This window comes from Tasmannia lanceolata, unplaced genomic scaffold (genome assembly GCF_043159265.1).
Source record: "Tasmannia lanceolata isolate RefF3 unplaced genomic scaffold, GAP_Taslan_0.1 ptg000004l, whole genome shotgun sequence".
Lineage (NCBI taxonomy): Eukaryota > Viridiplantae > Streptophyta > Magnoliopsida > Canellales > Winteraceae > Tasmannia > Tasmannia lanceolata.
The window spans coordinates 7,388,824-7,394,959 of record NW_027518681.1 but is presented as its reverse complement, the minus strand read 5'-3'; the positions used below and the strand labels follow the sequence as shown (position 1 = coordinate 7,394,959).

General features: G+C 37.6%; 1 pseudogene; it reads left to right on the top strand.

The window, feature by feature from the left end:
• Positions 1 to 3,458: 3,458 nt before the first annotated feature.
• Positions 3,459 to 5,431, top strand: LOC143875968 (amino acid transporter AVT1J-like; annotated as a pseudogene).
• The last annotated feature ends 705 nt before the right edge of the window (positions 5,432 to 6,136 follow it).

Genomic DNA, 6,136 nt, shown 5'->3' with positions numbered 1-6,136 from the left:
TAAGAAACGTTCGAAAAAATACATAAGTCTTAGTTTTACTAAAATAACCCTCAAATAATAATGTGTGGGGCAAATGGAGGGTAATTTTGGAAAATAATACAAAAACTCGAATTTAGAACTGTCCCATGGGCTTTTGTTGGTTGTCGGATTTGATCGAAAATAATTTCGGATCCTGTGAAACGGATACGAAATACGTCCATGGATCATGATAATGGCTCTAGATCATGTTTGTTTAATTAAGTTCAGATTCGGTCGGTCTAACAGACCGTATAGGGTCAATTGACAGTTGACACCCCTATATTTGCTTACCAAGGAAAATATATTTCATGGAATATTCGTGGCGACAGTTGTGATAGATGGATGGAGAAGACCATATAAAAGCGGTAAGAAACTTGAGAGATGCTAACAGGGGTGAGAGCATGGGAACTCCCCAAAAATGGTGAAAATAGGTTACTTAGTCCATGTTCGGTCACCATGAAAAAAATATTCCATGGAACATTTGTAGAGCCAGTTGTGAGAGGGGACGGGGAAGAGAGATGAGAGAAAGGGAAGCATTTCAGCATGCAAGGCTCCTAAGAATCAGGAAAACAAAAAACCAATTCTGAATACATATTTTCTTTTGGTTTGTTTTTAGGGATTTTTGAGGCCATCTCTACTCTCCCCAACTCATTTCTCTCACTATCATTCCTTCTCAGCTCCTCTCACACAGCTGGACCCACAAAAATCGATAGAATAAGTTTCCATGGTTGCCAAACATGGCTTTAAATTTGTATTTTTTTCCTTTTTTTAGGGTTTTTTCATGCTCCCCTCACACCCTCCCTATCAACTCTCTCCCTCACCAGCCATTCTATCACACTTGGCCCAACAAATATTTCATAGAATACTTTTTCCATGTTCGTCAAATATCTCCTTTGTAAGCAGCTGTCAAAGGCTTTACAAATCCCCAAAGCCATCCCTAGCCAATCAGAGGTGTGAAACAAACTGAGTGCTCCCACTACCACAACATGGTCGTGTGGACTTGAGGAACCTAAATACTAAGGGCCCGTTTGGATATCAATATTTTAAAATCTTGGATTTCTTCAAAATCGTGGATGGGAGACAAGTGAAGGAGACCGTCCTTTTTTTTTTCTGATTTCTCTCCCCTCTTTTCGTCAAGCGAGAGAGTGGGAGATCATCCCGTGTTTTCAGGTTTTAGAAATTTGGAGAGATTTCTAAAACCTGGATTTCTTACTTAAAATCCAGATTTCTAGAATAGTCCCTAAGGGCCCGTTTGGATGCCGAGAAGATTTTGATTTGGAATTCTCACATTTGCTGCCCTTTTTGCGTTGACATTTGGGTTCTGATCAAATCTTTGAATTTCCAATTCAGCAACCGATAGTGAAAAAATCATATTCCCAAATAAGCTGTGGAAATAAGAAATTGGAGATCCACAGATCTTGCAGTTTCCTTCACCCTCTTGGCTCCTCAACCTCTCCCCTGCAGCAGGAATTACCCCCTTCCCTATCTGTCTCCCTCAACATGAGCTGGTAGATCTATTCAATTTGTACTGAAAACTCAATTTCAAATCCAAATACAGCATCTGAGGTATTTGGAAATCTGATTTTTTTCACTTTGTCTTTAGGTTAAGAAGGTTATTTGAGGTAAGTGCTCTAGAGGCCTTCCATAAGAAAATTTGAACTCCTGGGGTGCAAGGGCACCCCATTTCTTGCTCCACAACTCTCTTTTCTTGGGGTTCGTGGGATATTAATTCAACTCAACATTATATGTTTTTTCTTATTAATTAACATAGCTCCTGAGAAATCTATTCGGCAAAATCTGAACTAATCACAAACAAAGAAACAGAATTATAGAAATAGTAAAGACGCAAGATGCACACACTGAGGACAACCTGCCTATGTCCACATGCTAAAAGGCAATGTTCCCATCAGAAAGCAAAATACAGGTATAACAACAGGATTAACCCGAAACTCACAAGCCACAATCCGTTCTCTTTCTTCTCAACCAAGACCGCACAAAGCGACGTAAGAGTAAAAAACAAACCAATTAAGAAGAATCTCTCTCTCTCTCTCTCCAGACTTTTTTTGTGGTAGGTAAGCTCGGATTGAACCTCCGACCTACAGGTAGAAGCAGGGGCGGAGCCAGGAATTTACACTTGGGGGATTGGTCGTTGGGGGGCCACTTGCCCACTTACGAACTTTCTGTAATAGTTTCTGCAACGCATATTACCGGCGTCATAAAAGGCAAATGTAACACCGGCTTATATGCTTTCTTTTAGTGGCCATTGTTTAGCTCTGTTTAGCCCTTTCATGGCTCTCTCTAATAAGTTGTCTTAGACTATCTCGACCATGGCTTCTCTTTGCCTCTTGCTTTCTCAATATAGTTCATCATTCAAACAACAAAGAATGAAAATTGCTTCGAGGCTTGACGTTCACACCTTGCATACACCAAGATAAAGAGGTCCTACCTTCAAAATCACTATGCACTTCAGTGTATGGTGTTTGTTTACAGGCCCAAAAAATCCCAATGAGTAGATGCACCTGGGTTTGTTTTACAAAAAGAAAAATAAATCAATCGAGCCCTAATACTTGATGCAAGAAACCCGAAAAAAAAAAAACCTTTTTACAAAATTCAAAACAAACACACGAAATAACCAAAACCCAATCCAGCCCTATTTCTTGAAGAAAGAAACCCAACAAAAAACCCCCAATCCCAATTAGAAAATGGAGACAGAGAGATAGATTCGGGACAAAAACGAAAACAAAAAGGGAAATCCAAAACAAACAATTAGGCAACTGTTGATGGCTCAAGGTGTGTTGATGGAGATGAAACTACTAACTACAATTCCAGCTACATCAGATGACCTAGAATTACCATTGCTCCATAATTCAAAGTGCAAAGAAGAAAGCTAATGATCAACACTTGCAATGTGAGAAAACATAAGAGAAATTAAATAGTGTTAATAGAAGCAATAGTAACAACCTAAAGATTCAACGTAATTAACATGATGGAAAAATATAGTTCAAGAAATAGACTATACCCTTCATCATCTTACTCACCTTAGAAAACTTCTTTCTATTACTCATAGAAGTATACATTATGGGGACATGACAGCAACAGCAGAACACATATAAACTAGCAGAAATTGGAATTCCACTGATGTTCAGAAGCCTTCCTCTTTCATGAAAGCCGACTCCATCTACCGCACCGACTCAAAAAATACAACAAACCACGATGATGGAAGCTAAACCCCTTCAGCAAATACATAGGCTACCAAGCTCAAGCTTCTTAACCATGTAGTGGGCAAAATAATTAAAACATAAAACAAAACAAATAATTTCTCTTCCCAAATCTAATATCTGCAACTTTTAAAGCTGCAGTAGCAACGACATAAAGTTCAAGATATAAAAAAGGAAAACAAGTAGTAGTCCCTTATCTCCATGGGTACGTATCCATACACTATGAGTACCGACCCACAAATAAGTATCTACCCTGACATTGGAAAAGTTGCATTTGGAGATAAGGGACGATTACTTATCTCTTCTTTTTTTTATCTCGAACTTTATCTCGTCGCAAGTTGAATTTTTAATATTAGAAGGCAATAATTTACACACTCTATTTCCAAAGTTGCAGGGGGGAGAAATTTTTTGTTTTATTTTCTTTAATTATTTTGCCGTTAAGAAGCTTGAGTTAGTGCGGTAGATGGAGTTGGCTTTCATAAACATTAGTGGAATTCTAACTTCTGCTAGTTTATATGTATTTTGGTGTTGCAGGCATGATATAAACTTCTATGAGTAATAGAAGTAAGTTTTCTAAGATAAGTAAGATGATGAACGGTATAGACTAATTCTTGAGCTATATTCTTCCATCATGTTTATTATGTTGAGTCTTTAAGTTGTAATTAATGCGTCCATCAATGATATTTAACTTTCCTTATATTTTCTCTCACTCTCATTTGCTTTCTTCTTTGCACCTTGAATTATGGAACAATGGAAATTCTAGGTTATCTTATGTATGGGGTGAACATAAAATCCCAGCTGACACTAACCTTCTTATAAAAAATCTTAATTCAAAGATAGCAATATATACAACTTTATTAGGTCCGTTTGCCAATTATGTACTTGTGATCACGCCGATTGCCGGTGCCCTCGAGAAAAGATTTTCAAACTACAACCAAATAGTGGTTAGTCTTCTTTTTAGAGCACTATTAGTGGTTAGCACTGTACTGGTAGCTATAACTATTCCACAAAAGTAATTAACTTCCCATTTATGTGACTGAATCTTCCAATGCCAAGAATATTTATTCCCCATAATATTGTCAAACAAAGTTATTCCTCCCTCTTGATCCTCTTTCCATCTTTAAATCGGGTTTCCTTCTTACAAGTATGCAATGGCTCATAGCCATCTCGCCCTATATCCCTCTTCCATTTCTCCCTCAATCTCCTAAAGTTCTCTTCCCTATCTCATCTGTTCGTCTCTTTTGTTGTTGTTGTTGTTCTGGTCAGCCGTTGGAGAGTTTGTGGAGGAAATAAGGATGAGAAACTGAGGTAAGAAACATAGTTACTGCTGATTTTTGTTTTGCATTTTTCCTTTTTTTTTTTTTTGTCTTTGTTCAATTGATAGAATTGGGTGGGTATCGGTTTCGGTACAAATTTCCGCTTGCCTTTTTTCATTTGCTTCTATTTTTTTCTTTTCTACTTGCTTCTATTATTATTTTTCTTTTGTTAATGATGACTGGCTAGCTGATTTGGGCTTGTAATTGTTCAAACAGTGTCGAGACAAGATTGGAACCACACTGGTGAATGAAAATAGTCATATTATCATAGTCTAAAACAGCTAAGTGAAGAAATTTAGTGAGTGGTATGAGACACCAACTCAGTCTAAAACAGCTAAAAGAATCATGTATTACCTAGAAATGCCAAATTTAATGTTTTTTGATCGAAACCTAAATTCAGTTTTTGTGTCCTTGATTACCATATATTATAACCTTGAGTAAAAGCTCCTAAATTCATTTGCTTTTTCTACTGATTTTCATTACAGATAAAAAAGTCAAAGCCTAAAATCATTTTTTTTTAATTGAAATCCAATTTCTTATGGATTGTTGCTTGTACTTTAAAACCATTTTATCATAAGTGTTTCCAAAGTTGAAAACAAACAAATTCAGAATCCAAAGTTTGTTGTATTCTACCATGATTGAGCTAGATATAATTATGGTTAGATTTAGTTTATTTTTGCTATGAATATGGACTGTTTATCACTTTATTATCCATTTGATGGTAAGTATTTCCAAAGTTAAAAACAAGCAATTCAGATTTCAGATTATGTGTTATCTCATGTTTTAGTCAGATGTGATTATGGTGTAGTTTAGTTTATTTTTATCTTATATCATCTTTATTTCTGTAGGCATGAATGTAATGGGAATGGGAGTGGATGAACACAGTGGGAAGGTGGTAAAGGGCTGTTTCTGTTTGTTGGGTGAGGGAAAGGAGGAGTGGATTGTGAGAAATGAGAGAGATAGTGGGATGTGGTAAGAGATGAGAGATGGATGCAGTGAGGTCTGATGGTGCTGTAGAGGGATCGGAGGAATGAGAGGTAGAGGGTTAGTGGTAGGTTTGTTAATGGTGAAGAAGGGTGACAGCTGTTGGAAGATGAAGAAGATGGGCTGTTTGGTAGGGTCTGTTGGGAGATGGGGCTGGAGATGGGAAGGGATGGTGAAGGAAAAAGGTGTAAAAATGGAGTGGGTTCTGTTGGAGAGAGATGGGAGTGTAAAAATGGAGATGCAAGTCAAGCTATTATGGGTATGGAAATGGAAGCAAGAGGGGTGGGGATTTGGGTATGGAAATGGCAGAAAGAAGGGTGGAGTTGCAAGGTCTGTGGTGATTGTGGTGAGAGATTAGAGGATGGGAAAAGATGGATAAATAGAAAGGGAGAAGAGAAAGAAAATTGGGAAAAGAGAGATAGGGAGAGAGAAAGAGAGATGGAGATCAACCCTTAAGAAGAAGGAGATCTTGGTGGTTGGGGATAAGCCACCAAAAAGAGAGGGAAGGTTGAAGCAGTTATAGGGAGAGATATTGAAAGGGATTCGTTGGAGATAAAGAGAGGAGGGTTGGGCTCTTGGAGACTATAAAGAAGATGTGTT